The sequence below is a fragment of the Salvia hispanica genome, chromosome 2 (assembly GCF_029641045.1).
Source record: "Salvia hispanica isolate PSC_SH4W2 chromosome 2, Shi_PSC_v1, whole genome shotgun sequence".
NCBI classification, from domain to species: domain Eukaryota; kingdom Viridiplantae; phylum Streptophyta; class Magnoliopsida; order Lamiales; family Lamiaceae; genus Salvia; species Salvia hispanica.
Window position 1 is genome coordinate 17,037,981 of NC_142693.1, and position 14,878 is coordinate 17,052,858.

General features: G+C 40.8%; 1 non-coding gene across 1 annotated transcript; it reads right to left on the reverse strand.

The window, feature by feature from the left end:
* Window positions 1–4,369: 4,369 nt before the first annotated feature.
* LOC125202955 (small nucleolar RNA R71) lies at window positions 4,370–4,476 on the reverse strand. The gene has a single exon (XR_007173280.2). It is a non-coding gene; the product is annotated as a small nucleolar RNA R71 (small nucleolar RNA).
* Window positions 4,477–14,878: the final 10,402 nt, after the last annotated feature.

The window sequence follows — 14,878 nt, forward strand, 5'->3', positions numbered from 1 at the left end:
AACCTAAGTGATCAAATCATTTCAATTCTACCCAGTTTTCCATGATAGAGCGTGTGTTAAAATTCTTAAGTTCTATCCAGTTTTCCATGATAAAGTTCTATAACCTAAATGATCAAATCATTTCAATTCTACCCAGTTTTTCATAATATAGTTCTATAACGATCAAATCATTTCAATTCTACCCAATTTTCCATGATAGAGTGTCATTTCAATTCTATCCAGTTTTCCAATGATATTCTTAATATTAAAATTCTTAAGTGATCAAATTATGCATATGCTAACATTTCAATTCTACCCAATTGATAGAGTTTTATAAGTGATCAAATTTTGCATATGCCGAGAAAAATTGAAAGAGAAGAGTGGCATTTCTCCACCTTTAAATTAGCTTCTAATTATTATAATAATATATGGTAGCAAACTAAGACAAGTGGCATCATTTAACTATTACACTTGTTAATTATTTTTTTCTAGAATTCTCCATTAACTTCTAAACTAAATTTATTCAATCCAATCCATATCCCAAAACACATACTTGTTTCGTGCCTTATTTTTATAAGGTGGAAGGATTTAATTCAATTTATGAAAATATAAACATACCCATATAGATTTATGTTAAAATGACAACCTCTCTTAAAATGACAACGGGACACCACTTATACAACAATATTATAAATGCTACACAACAATATTATAAAGGGTAAACTGCTTCTAAAATCGTCAACTTTCATAAAAGGCTGGAATTTTCCGTAAACTTTAAAAGTTGCATGAAAAATCATGAACTTTGCTCCCGTGTGCAAATTTCCCGAGTCGGATATTCCGACTAAGTAGAGTGCTGACGTGTGTGACGTGAACGCTGATGTGTGCAATGACATGGATTTTAAATTTTATAATTTTAAAACCAGATTTTAAAATACAAAACCCCCCAAATTAAACACAAAAACCGTATAACCCTAAAATCAGAATTAAACAAACGTCAAACATCTTACCGATTTTTTATGCTTTTGTGTTACAAATTGCAGAAATTACATTCTGTTACAAATTGCAAAAATGACTGTGTTACAAATTGCAGAAATAGCAGAAATTACAATTCATGTAAAATACTACTAGATGCAATACTAAAACAATTTCATCTTCTACATCCAGAAAACTTGTTACATCACTGAAGTTAGGCATAAAAAAACCTATATATATAAGCTTTTACGAGATTAGAACTACAGTCCCACAACTATACAAATCAATTCGAGAATTTCAACCAAAAATGAGTTCCCTCTCCTCAAGAAAGCATCACAAGCTCTCCCTACTGCTTCAAATTCAGAGCACTTCTTCTCTCCCTTCAACAATGAGTTTCCCAAGTTGAACTCAAGCAGATGATCCTCCAGCAGTAGAAGGGAAGAAACAGAAGCTGCTGGAGTAATTAATAAAGAAGACACGAACAAGAAGGATAAATTAATTAAGTTAAAACTACATTTGCATTGAACTCACAATTCGAACTCACAATTCGAATAGAATCCTAAATCGATTTGAACCCACAATTCAACTGTTACGATCACAAAACTTATGTGCCAGCTGGAGTGCCACGTCAGCTGCTAAAACAGAAATGAGAGAAGGCAAAAATGAGGAGTATAAATACAGAGGCCAGAGGCCATCTTCTTCAATTGCAGTCATGAAAATAGTGTGTTAGCTTGCGAGCTAGGGTCATCGTGAGAATCCGGTAATTCTCCGTTGAGCTCGGGCTGAGGATCGGGGATCCGAAGCACTTCTATCTTAGTTTAGTTCGCATTTCATTATCGTTCAATTCCTTTGTTCTTATTTGATCATCTGAATCTATCAAATCATCTGTATTACATTCTGCAATTGGTGTTATTAGTTGATTACTTTAGTTGGTGTTGGTCTTGTTGATTTGGCATTGATTGGTGGTGTTGTGGTGTGGATTGTGGAGTTGTTATGTCGATTACGCTGTGGATCGTGCGTAGGTGTGATTGAGCTTGCGATTTCAGTTCTTCCATAACTAAAATCGCAACAAATGGTATCTAGAGCCAACGTTCCTCGGAAAATGACGTTGGCGACGCGATTGACAGAGGCGGAGAAGATAGAGTTGGAGTGATAGAATGTATGGGAGAGGATTGTTGCATCTTTCTGCAAAATCCAGCGAGAACAAGAGGCGAAATTAGATAAGATACTGAGGTCACTTCAAGATCTGCGCTCGACGATGGAGACGAAGGATGCGAGTTCCAGCAGCTGTAAATCACAATTGGAGCTTCCTAAATTCTCCGACGATCTGGATTTTCATAAATCAATTGATGTTGATCTAGCAATTGCTGATGAAGATCTAATGGAGCAACATAGCAGTGGAAGATATGAAGGAATGGATATAGATTTGAAGATTGGAGTGGAGGTAGCGCTGACTCCGTGGCAGAAAACAGAGGAGCCGCACAACTCAAAGTCGACGGAGGTGAACTCTATTGACTCTAAATCACACGTTTTGAGCTTCTCTCATAACTCAGCATAATATTCAGTGAGAGATTTAGATCTTTCTAAAATTGTGGACGATGGTTCAACTGAGCAACTTAGTGGTGTTGTTGAGGAAGAATCGATGATGTTAGGGAAGGATGTTATTGGTAATTCTGAAGAATTTGGAAATTACAGCAGTTTTTCATTGCAATTTTGTCTTGATGCAAGGGTTGGTGGTGGAAAAATCGACCATGGCCAGGTGATAAAGGGCATGGAATTAGAGCAGAATCAACTCAAGGGAACTGAATGTCTATCTCATGCTCGACAAAATGCCTCACTGAGAGAGATGACTGTTATTTTACCTATCTTAGCCTATTGTTGTGTGTCTGTGTGGTTGTTCATTTGGTATCCTAAGCCAAGGGTAAAGATGAAGCTAGAAGAAGGAACTCTAGAAGTTCGTCCTCATGATTTCTTGAGGATAAGGAATATCAAATTGTATAGTGAACATGGTTGCTTAGTATCAAATTGGTTGATGATACGCCCGGATTTTGCACTGTTTCAAGGCCATTATTTGGTCCGTTTTTGTTATCAAAATCACTCTACATGTCCATTATTTGCATATTCTATACATTTTGGTATTTTGACGTGTTTTGTGAGAAATGTGCATATTTGAGCCGAAAGGGGAGTAAAAACGCATAGTCTGGAAATCTGGAGTCAGACGGCGACCAACGACCGCCGCGAAGATGTACGGCGACCGCCGGCGCCCGGCGGGCAGAGCTATGTGGCGGCCCGCCTCGGAAATTTACGCTAGGAGAAGAGTCTCGCCCGGCGAGACTCTTCCTTTCAACGTTTGTATCGCATGAGCATAAGCTAGGTGACTCGTCCTTTCAAAGTATTAACTGTGCTAGGGTATTGTAGTTTGGAATTTGTATAACCATAAAAGCGAAAGCACATCCCTGGAATTCCCCTTATCTCTATACTTTTCTCTCCGTGATTTGCTTGCATTTAATTGTTTACTGTTTTCAAAAAGTTTCCAACAATTCTTGTTTCTCCAGATAGTAATTGAGTTCTAGTAGAAGATAGACACTTTGTGTACATCTTCCCCGTGTTCGATACCCGGTACTAACCTTTTGCTATACTATACCTACTCTGTATACTTGCAGGTATTTATAGTGCAAACAAAAAGTGCATCAAGTTTTTGGCGCCGTTGCCGGGGAAGACAATTCACTTTGGAGTGATATCTTCAAACGGATAATTTTACTACTTTGGATTTTTATTGCTTTCTGTTTTAATTTTTTTTTAGTTTAATTTGTTTTTTTTTTTTTTTGTTTTCGAGTCTTGCAGGTTTTGTATGCGAACGCGTTCTGGGAAGTACATCTTAGAGCCGCTTGATTTAGAACTTGAAAGAACTCGTAGAATAATAAGAAGTGAAAAAGGATCAGGAACAATGGGTGACCGAACAGATATTGAGAAGCTGCAGGAGATGGTGAAGTTGCTGATGGATGAGAGAGATGCGGAGAGAGCAGCCCGAGAAGCCATGGAAAAGAAGAACAGAGAAACATTACCTGTGATGAACATGTTCAATCATGGGAATATGATCACTTTTCCTAACGGCCCTCGTATTGATGCTAACAATTTTGAGTTACGCATGCCCCTTATCCAAAGGGTCGAGCAAACTCCTTTCGCAGGTAGGGCGACTGAAGATGCTAACCGCCATCTCTCCAAATTCGTGGAAATCGCAAACACTCTGAAATTAAATGGTGTCGACGACGATGCCATACGGGTAAGACTTTTTCCATTCTCCTTGATTGATTCTGCTAAAGAGTGGTTTGAGTGTATGCCACCAGAAAAGGTCTCCACATGGAAGGACATCGTAGCCACCTTCCTCGACAAATACTACCCGCCAGGCACTATTTTGAATCTCAAAAGTGAGATCTTTCAGTTCACACAAGGCCATGACGAGCCCCTCTATGAGGCATTTGCTCGTTTCAAAGCTCTTCTTCGAAAATGCCCAAACCATGGTTTTTCCATAGACCATCAGGTAGGAATCCTCTATAATGGATTTAACGAGAAAATATGTGCTATGCTTGATTCAGGGGCAAATGGAGAATTTCTAAGAAAGACAGGAGAGGATGCCATGGCGGTGATCGAGGAGTTCGCCACCAACAGTCGGGGGTGGTCTAAGGAAAGGCATGCCACGAGAAGAGTAGCAGCCATAGAAGAGGCCGAAGAAAGTTCTTTTGCTAAGGAGTTAGCAGAACTTAGAGTCAGGATTGATCAAATGGACATCTCGAGGAAGGAAGATCCAATTCCGGCAACTTCCATAGTAGCGGTCAATGCACCCGAAACTGCCATATCAACTGTGGAAGAAATCAACTACGTGCAAGGAGGCGGTCCCAGAAACTACAATAACAATTATCGCCCTAATCAGGGGGGCGGTAATTTCAATAATTATAATGGGAACCGTCCGCACCCAAATCTTTCTTATTCTAACAATAATTACTTGCAACCCCCTGCAGGATTTAATGTTAGCAAAGGAGGAGTGGTTGAGCCGATGAAGAAGGAAGACAAGTATGAACAAGGAATCACAAAGATTTTGGAGGTAATTACGCAAGATAGGAAGATTAATGACACCAAGATTGGAGTGGTCGAAGCAAGGATAAACAACCTCGAGCAAGGAATGAACACAATCTCGGCAGCTGTAACCAATATTACCACTCAAATGGAGCAAATTCAGAAGAAGTTAGATGAGGATAGAGCAAGGGCAGCAGCAAGAGTGGATGATATTAACAAGAAGTGGGTGGCAAAGCAGAAATTTGGGGACTGCCCAGTCGCCGGCGGACCGCCGCAGACCCCGCAGCGGCCCGCCACTGAGACGGCAGAGACACCAACCAGGCAGGACTGCCCAGTCGCCGGCGGACCGCCGCACACCCCGCAGCGGCCCGCCACTGTGACGGCAGAATCGTCCACTAAGCAGGAGCTTGTGCGGCACATCGGGATTGTACTCCCTTTTCAGCCAAAGAGGAAGTTCAAGATTGAAGAGCAGTTCAAGCAATTCCTTAACATGTTTTGCAAAGTCCATACTAACATTCCACTTGTTGAATCGTTGCAGGAGATACCAAAGTATGCAAAGCTACTAAGGGAGGCGGTAATGAGGAAGAAAAAGCCGACTAAAGCCGACCTTAAGCTACCGCATCATTGCAGCGAGATCATCCAAAAGGAACGGGCAGTGAAGCAAAGAGATCCGGGCCAGTTCATCATTAGGTGCCGAATTGGAGAAGGGAAGGTTGACAAAGCACTGCGCGACTTAGGATCGTCCATCAATCTCATGCCACTGAAGTACTACGAAAAGCTCAACATCGGGCCACTCAAATCTTCAGATGTAACACTCAGATTGGCCGATAACTCGTCCATCAAGACTGTAGGTATGATTGAGGATGTCTTAGTTAAAGTCGATGATTTTATTTTTCCTGCCGACTTTATTGTGCTCGACATGAAAGTAGACAAGAACGTCCCTCTAATCTTAGGGAGAGATTTTCTTGCCACTTGCAAAGCTTTGATTGATGTAGGTCGTGGCGAGATCACAATCAGTGATAATCATGGTCAATCCACCTATAAGATCGAGAGCGAAATGCTAAAGTTTGAGGAGGCAAAGCGGGCAAAAATGGAACAACAGTGCAGAGCAGTCATGGCTACCGACTTGACCAAGCCCAAAGATCCCTTTGAAGCGGAGGATCCTTCTACCTCCACTATCTACATTATCAAAGAGGTAAGACACTCTTCTAAAAAGGGTGATGCTAATTCTTCTACATCTGCTCCACAGAAGAAGAAACAGAAGAGAAAGAAAACACCCAAAGAGGACCCCGAGATATACGTCATCAAAACGAAAGAGGGGAAGTACAAGTGGTGGAAGAAGCTAGGGACCAAATTGCTCCCTATGCCAATTTTCAACACTAGAGTTATTGATCCGCCCAACTAGTGGGCCACTTCAAGTCGAGCTAACGACTTTAACAAAAGCGCTTATTGGGAGGCAACCCAATTTTCTTTTATTTTATTTATTTATTTTCTCATTTTTTTTTTATGAAAAAAAAAAAAAAAAATTTGGTGGCGGTCGCCGCACTTAAAGCACGGCGGTCGCCACACGTGTGTTAACATGTGCAGGAAGGATCGGGCTTAGGGCGGGCCAGAGTAACCGCTGCACGGGCCGCGGCGGCCCGCCAGGATTGCTGTTTACGAAGGCCCGTGTGGCGGCCCGCCACGAGAGACGCGGCGGTCGCCACACGCAGTCCAGAGACGGGATTTCCACCATAAAAGGTATGTTTTCCATTCCTTTTCACATTCCTTCTCAAATTCCTTCCTTGCACACAACCCCCACCTATATAAATCACCAAATTCACACACCCACACTATCATTCTCTCAATTCTCTCAAAGTCTAGAGCTCTTCTTCTACAAATTCTCTCCACAAAAAGGTATGAATCCTAACTCAATTTCTGGGTTTTTCTTTACTTCTTCCATGGATTGTGCTTTATTTTGGTGAATTGTTCGGTAGAATCTCTTAATTCATGATGGGGGATGATTATGTGTATGAATTTTGAATTCTATGGTTTAAAATTTGCTTGATTGGTGATTATTAAGTTGTGAATGATGATTCTCTCTTGGTTTATAGTGTTTAAAAGTTGCAATCATGTTCATAGCATTGTGAGGCTATTATTACTTCCATGAATTGCAATATTTGTGATTTTGTAGAGATTGTTGGTTTTTATGGATATTTGGTTGATACGTCTCTGCATGGGGGATGAATTCACGTTGGGGGATGATTTGTTGTGTCCTAATTTTGTTGATTTTGCTTAACATGTTATTATGCTAAAAATTAGGATGCTATTGTACCCAAGCTTGCATATAAGTTCTTTTCTCTTCATTTTTACTTGGTTGAATGCAAGTTTGAGGGAACTTTTGATCTCCCACTTGTTGATGCTCTTTTAAGAGTGTAATTTCTTTTGTAGGATAATGGGATCAAAAGGAAACCGGAGAATGCGAAGAACTATGGCATTAGCCTTGCCACGGAAGAGCAAAAGGCTATGTGGAAGAAAGTGTCGGCCCGAGAAACGGCACCTTCTAGATATCCCCACGATTTCCCTCTCCAAACTTTGGGGATCATAGAGGATTTTTGGAAGTTGTGCGACGTGGGTGATGGGAATGGCCTCGTCTACATGTTCCAAAGGAAGTGGCCATCGTTTCGAAAGTATACTCTCGAGTTCCTAAGCTCGCTAAGGGTTACTAAGGATCGCCGCCAAAATTTTCCACTTAGCATCGATTTCCGCCTAGGGAACCGTTGGCACTCGCTCACCATGGAAGAGCTTAGTGGGATCTTCCATTGCTTCGACCCCAACCCCGAAGAGGACAATGAATATGAATTTTCAGAGGTTTGGGGGGCGATGACAAATGAGCAAGAGCATGCAGCGGGCTATGCCAAGTCTTCATCAATTCGCAACCCCGTCTTGAGGTACCTCCATCGTGCTATGACTCAGCTTATGTTTGCTCGTATCGATGGGGGAAGTGTCTCCCAAACGGAGCTCAACGTGATGTGGTGCCTACTCAACAAGAAGGGAATCGATTATGGGACCCTCTTTACTTACTATGTGGATAGGATCACGAAGAAAGACGGGGGCGTCATTTGTTGTGGGGGATTGATTACGGCAATTGGCGAACATTTAGGGGTCTCTTTTGCCGGTATGACGGAGGATGGTGGAGAAAGGTTTATCACTTATGAGGTGCTATTTTCGGTGGGGCTTTTGAAGACCGATCAGTGGGGTCAAGGGTATTTTATGCAAGTAGCGGGGGATCACTTTCCCGTTCCACTCCCGCAATTGACCAAGGTCGATGTTTGGGCAAACCAAGCCAATTGGAAGCTCGACACACCCGCCCACCGGAGAGCTATCGAGGCTAACCCCGTCAATGGGGAATTTAGAAAGAGGAACATTCCCTCTCGCATTCCTCAATTTGAGCCCGATGAGGATTCCGCATTTGATGCCATTGATAACTATGAAGAAGGCGCGGAGCATTCACAAGCTCAAAGGAGTGAAGCACCGCCACCACCGCAATCCCAACCACAACGAGAAGAAGAAGAAGAAGAAGAGGAAGTGGAAGGACATCGCCGCCGGACACGAGCGAACCGCCGCCGCGGGAGGCCAAATCCGGAAGAGGAGTTTCAAGTCAACACCTCCGCCCAATTAGGAGAAATTTTCTCCTATATGCAAAACATGTCCAACGCTTGGGACAATCGATGGGCGGAGCAACAAGCGGAGAATGCCTACAACCGCCAAGGGTGGACGGCTCAAGGCGATTGGCGCACGGCGGAACAAGAATTTTGGGAGCAACAACGTTTGGAAGACGCTCATCGGCGTCAACAATATGAAGAGCTCCGAAGGATGGCCGCCGAAGCTAGAGAGGAACGAGAGACAATGAGGAGTGATATCACGTACCTCGTTGGAGCTTTCGAGGATCTTAGCACCCGTTTCCCTCCACCTCCTCAAGATTGAAGAAGTCAAGCTCGATGACTTTAAATGAGCATTTGTACCATGTTTTTGGATGTTTTTAAGACGATTTATTTCCTTGATTCAACAATTTTTGCTTTAATTTTAAGTATTTTTGGTTTTGGTTTAATTTTGTGCTTTGCAAAAATTTTCGCAGGTTCTGACCTCTCCGTGGCGACCGCCGCAAGCTCTGCGGCGGTCCGCCACCTGAACGCTGGAAAGCATCTTTGACGTGCGGCGACCGCCGAACAGCTGCGGCGGACCGCCACCTGGGCAAAATTTTCCAGCGCGATTTTTTGAAATTCTTCGAATTTTCGCCCTGCTCAACCTCTACGCGAAATTTTTCAGGGTACGTTTTTTTCAGTAGTATACTCACGTCCCTACCGACTCTACAAACTTATTTTACACTTTGTTGTAAATAAGTTTGGGGGGATGAAGTGGTGGACCGTGAGTTTAGGGTTTTCTTTTTATTTGTTTTTGCTTTAATTTTCCAAAATCCCGTAGGAGATTTTTGTGTTCTAAAAATGTTTTCTTGAATCCATGTCATGAACATAACATGAAGAACTTAGAAACACGCATGCTTAGGGACACATTAGACCGAGTTGCCAATGATATTATATTCCATCCATGTTTAAGTGTGGTTTAACGTTTTGATATGATGGTTGGGTGAAAAGGTGCATAATTAGTGAATTGCTTGTTCGCCTTGAATCGTGCTTCTACCTTGTGAGATTTGAGCCTTAAATTCTTTCTTGTGTGATTTATCTGTATGCATGTATATGTTTCTAGAACTTGCTCCTAGTCTGCCTAAGTTTACATAGTGTTTAAGTTGATTTAGGAGGATGTTAGGCCGTCTTTTCTTAGCTACTTTTATATCCAAAATTTTCGACCCTCTCAATTTTTTTCCTTTGGAGCCAATTTTGAGCCTTTAAGCCGGAAGCCAAAATAAATGGGGGAACAATTCCTTGGGTTAGTATAGTTTTTGTTATCTTCTTTTGTAAAGGAATTGGAGAGATAAGGAGGAAAGTATAAAAAGTAGTGTGCTTAATATTAAGAAAGTACAAGTTGTGAAATTGAGAAAAATTCCAAATATGTGCTTGATCTAAGAAAAAAAAAGAGAAAGGATGTAAAAAAAAAAAAAATGTGTGAAAGGTTGTGAAAAGAAAATAAAATCAAAGGATTGAAAGTAAATTGAAGGAGAAAAATAAAGTGTTAGAAGTGCCTTAAGTTTTAGAAAAGTGGAGTCATCTTAACTCTACTTGGGATATTTTTATATTTGAGTCACTTTTTAGCCAAATATTCCTCATCTACCAAAGAGCCTACGTTACAACCGAAAAGAAAGACCTTTCGGACTTTTGATGCTTAATCACATTGAGTAGAGGAGGGATTAGACTTTGAGCAAGCCTATGGTAAACTTTGCATGATGCATGATTTTAGTGATTTACACTTTACCTTTATACACTTTAAGAGTGAGAGAAAGAACACTTCCCATCTTTGGAAGTTTGCCACATGTGAGTGCTTGAATTCAAGGTATTCCACGAGTTAGTAATGAAAGTGCACTATTAAGCCTTGCTTGATTTGATTGTGTTAATCCATGCTTAATCTATTCTTTCATCTTTTGAGGCAATTATGACGTCTAGTCCTTATGCATTCCGTGCGTCTATTCTTGTGTCTTTAGTGTTTTGTTCGAGGACAAACAAAAATGTAAGTTTGGGGGAGTTGATACGCCCGGATTTTGCACTGTTTCAAGGCCATTATTTGGTCCGTTTTTGTTATCAAAATCACTCTACATGTCCATTATTTGCATATTCTATACATTTTGGTATTTTGACGTGTTTTGTGAGAAATGTGCATATTTGAGCCGAAAGGGGAGTAAAAACGCATAGTCTGGAAATCTGGAGTCAGACGGCGACCAGCGACCGCCGCGAAGATGTACGGCGACCGCCGGCGCCCGGCGGGCAGAGCTATGTGGCGGCCCGCCTCAGAAATTTACGCTAGGAGAAGAGTCTCGCCCGGCGACCGCCGGAGGACATGTGGCGGTCCGCCACCGAAGGGTCAGAATCTCTGGACTCCAACACGGCGACCGCCGGCCAAGGTGCGGCGGCCCGCCGGAGAAAGGCGGCGAATCCGACCAGCCCTAGATTTGCTCCAAGATTTACCAAATTTTGAAGATCTTTTCCTTCTATGATGAGGAATAATCTTCCCCTATAAATAGGACCTCAAGCTTCATCAAAAGGGTTTTTTTGGTTTTTTTTTTTGGACACACAACAAGAACACATTCATAGAGATCAAAAGCTAGAGTACTTCAATTGTGCAAGGAGTTGAAGAAGGATTTCAAGAACATCAAGAACGACAAGGATTCAACCTACGGGTTTTATTTGTTTTAGTTTTATGTTCAAATTGCTTTCCCTTCAATCTATGTTTTTAGTTTATTCAGTCATGTGTAACTAAACTCATAGGATTCTAGGGATGTGTTAGTAGCAACTTTGGTTATACAATTCCGTTTTCTATTTAATATCCGTTTTGTTTTTACTTTGTTTCTTCCCTAAGTTAATCATGATGCTTCATAATTGAGTGACACAATTATGTATGATTCAATACAATTTGCTTCATAACTGTGACAGAGTTCTAGCGAGTTAGATCCACTTAGTAGACACTACAGTTAGCTTCCTTTAAAACGGCACTGTTAATTGAGAGTGAGGACTTTTCAAGGGTCTTAGGAGCTTTTTGGAGTTACGTGTTAGGATTGACAACCCTAATGTTAGTAATCAACGTTTGTATCGCATGAGCATAAGCTAGGTGACTCGTCCTTTCAAAGTATTAACTGTGCTAGGGTATTGTAGTTTGGAATTTGTATAACCATAAAAGCGAAAGCACATCCCTGGAATTCCCCTTATCTCTATACTTTTCTCTCCGTGATTTGCTTGCATTTAATTGTTTACTGTTTTTAATATTTACTGTTTTCAAAAAGTTTCCAACAATTCTTGTTTCTCCAGATAGTAATTGAGTTCTAGTAGAAGATAGACACTTTGTGTACATCTTCCCCGTGTTCGATACCCGGTACTAACCTTTTGCTATACTATACCTACTCTGTATACTTGCAGGTATTTATAGTGCAAACAAAAAGTGCATCAGTTGACAATGGAGGTGAAGCAAGAGTTGCATAAGGAGAAGATGTCCTATACCAATTTTATTGCAAGTTTGCTATTTAAGACTATGTTGATTTCTGCTTTCAAAAGCAGTAATCATCCTTCACTGAAGTGGCTGTCCATTTGGGTTACTAAACTTATGGGAAGGATGAAGCTCATTACTGTTTTCTTTGTAAGTTGTTTGGTCTTTAAGGGATGGGGCATGACTAGAGCTACTCATATGCAGGAAAATGTTTTGGAAGTGCTTAGGGCTAAGAAGGCCTGCAGAGGGAATGGGGGTAGTGAGGAAATAAGCTCTGCCAAAAGTGAGGAGGGTGAATATACTTACTCTTTCTATTCAGATTCACTTGATGGAAATTTGGAAGGGAAACTTAATGAAGCAAATGAGGACTGGATTTATGAGGTTATATCAGAGGAGTTTAAGGATGAAGCTTCAGAAAATGTCATGGGAAATTCTTCTCCTTTGATGTTTACACAGCTGATCGACAACACTTGGAAGGCAAAGAGGGAAGAATTAGTTACGAAATTTGAGGAGTTGTGCAGGGTGATCAGAAATGTACTTGTCAGCAATGTTGAGAAGGTTGCTGTCTTCGACCTTGTTGTGGACTATTCTTGTTGTTTGGTTACTAGAAAATGTGGATGGACTATCAAGAAGATAGTGGAGATCAGCTCTAGTAAACCCAAGGAGGAGCTCAGGAAGAGGAAGAAGAGGGTCGACTATATGACCAAATTGAGAGAATTGTGGACTAACTGTAGGAAGTTTGCAGGCTTAATGACAGAGGAAAAAGAGGATTCCGGTGAAATTTCAGTGAGAGTTATCAATGAGAGTCACGGGATCAATCGAAAGTATGTTCATATGGGTGAGAAGCCTGCTACATCCGTGCTTACGGAGTTGGTTATGGTGCCACTAGCTGGTAATATGAAGTTAGGAAAGATGAGACACAAGAAGCTTGGTTCCATGATTCCTTGCGGACAAGGAATCTTAGGGGGAAGGGATTGTTGCAATCACAAATTCATCGTCGTCATACAAGTTGAGGTGGAGAGGAATAAGCCACGTCAACATGAGAGTTATAATGAAATCAGCAAAGCCAAACAGAAAAGAAGAGAAGGAGTCCTTGTGTGCTTGAGAGATGCAGCCATGATAAAGAAGAAGGTCAATAGGCTTGTCTCCATGATTCCTTGAGGACAAGGAATCTTAAGGGGGATGGATTGTTACGATCACAAAACTTATGTGCCAGCTGGAGTGCCACGTCAGCTGCTAAAACAGAAATGAGATAAGGCAAAAATGAGGGAGGCCATCTTCTTCAATTGCAGTCATGAAAATAGTGTGTTAGCTTGCAAGCTAGGGTCATCGTGAGAATCCGGTGATTCTCCGTTGAGCTCGGGCTGAGGATCGTGGATCCGAAGCACTTCTATCTTAGTTTAGTTCGCATTTCATTATCGTTCAATTCCTTTGTTCTTATTTGATCATCTGAATCTATCAAATCATCCGTATTACATTATGCAATTGGTGTTATTAGTTGATTACTTGAGTTGGTGTTGATCTTGTTGATTTGGCATTGATTGGTGGTGTTGTGGTGTGGATTGTGGAGTTGTTGTGTCGATTACGCTGTGGATCGTGCGTAGGTGTGATTGAGCTTGCGATTTCAGTTCTTCCATAACTAAAATCGCAACATCGACTAGAACCCTAAATCGATTTCCATAAAAGTAGAATCAATGCAATTCGAAATAAACCCTAACTCGAACCTGGCTTTCAAGAAATCTAACCTCGTTTTTGTCGAAATTGTCTGGATTAGGATGGATTAGGATGTGAAATCGATTTAGTTCGAATGGTGATGTTCTCCAACCAGTTATTTTCTCCAATCGATTTCCTCCAAGTGGGATGCAACGATTTTTTTTTCTTCCTCCAGCGAGCGGGATGCAGCGAATTTTGATGAAATCTGATTTTAGATGAAATCTAGTTTTACACAAAAGCGTATTAGGACTATTTTTGATGAAAATCTGATATTTTTTTAATTTTTTACTTTTTTTTGCAAAACACAAAACGACATAGTTTTGTGTTCCGGCTGCCTAGTCACGCTTCCGGCTGCCATATAAGATAAGTTTACGCCGGAAAACTACAGGGTCGGGTCGTTCGGGAAATTTGCACAACCCAGCAAAGTTCATGATTTTTCACGCAACTTTTAAAGTTCACGGGAAATTCCAGCCTTTTGTGAAAGTTGACGATTTTAGAAACAGTTTACCCTATTATAAACGCTACACAATAATATTATAAACGTTACAAAACAATCTATAGCGTGTCGGATATTGCTGGCCAAGAAAAATTGATGTATAGTGTACTGTACACCATATTGTTGGCCGTCTTTTTCAGAATTTTAATTTATTTTTTTTTGCAACGTGACAACTTATTATTCATCGACGTGTATAAATGATTGGCTAAGAATGGTGATATAATGTTATTTTAAGAGGCGGTGACACCCTAAGACTCCAAAACCTATATACATTATACTCCTATGTAAACAAACATCGATTTAATTTCTGCCTTTTTTTATTCGATTCCAGTCATATTTTATACTCATATAATACATCAATTTATTTCTTTTACAATTTTGTGACAATAGACAAAAACGTCCGACAACTTATAATTTCTAAAATTATTTCTATTCATTTCAATTACAATTCTTAATTCTCACATTTCTAGTCTTATAAAATATAGTAATTGTTATTATTATTTTCAATATCAAATT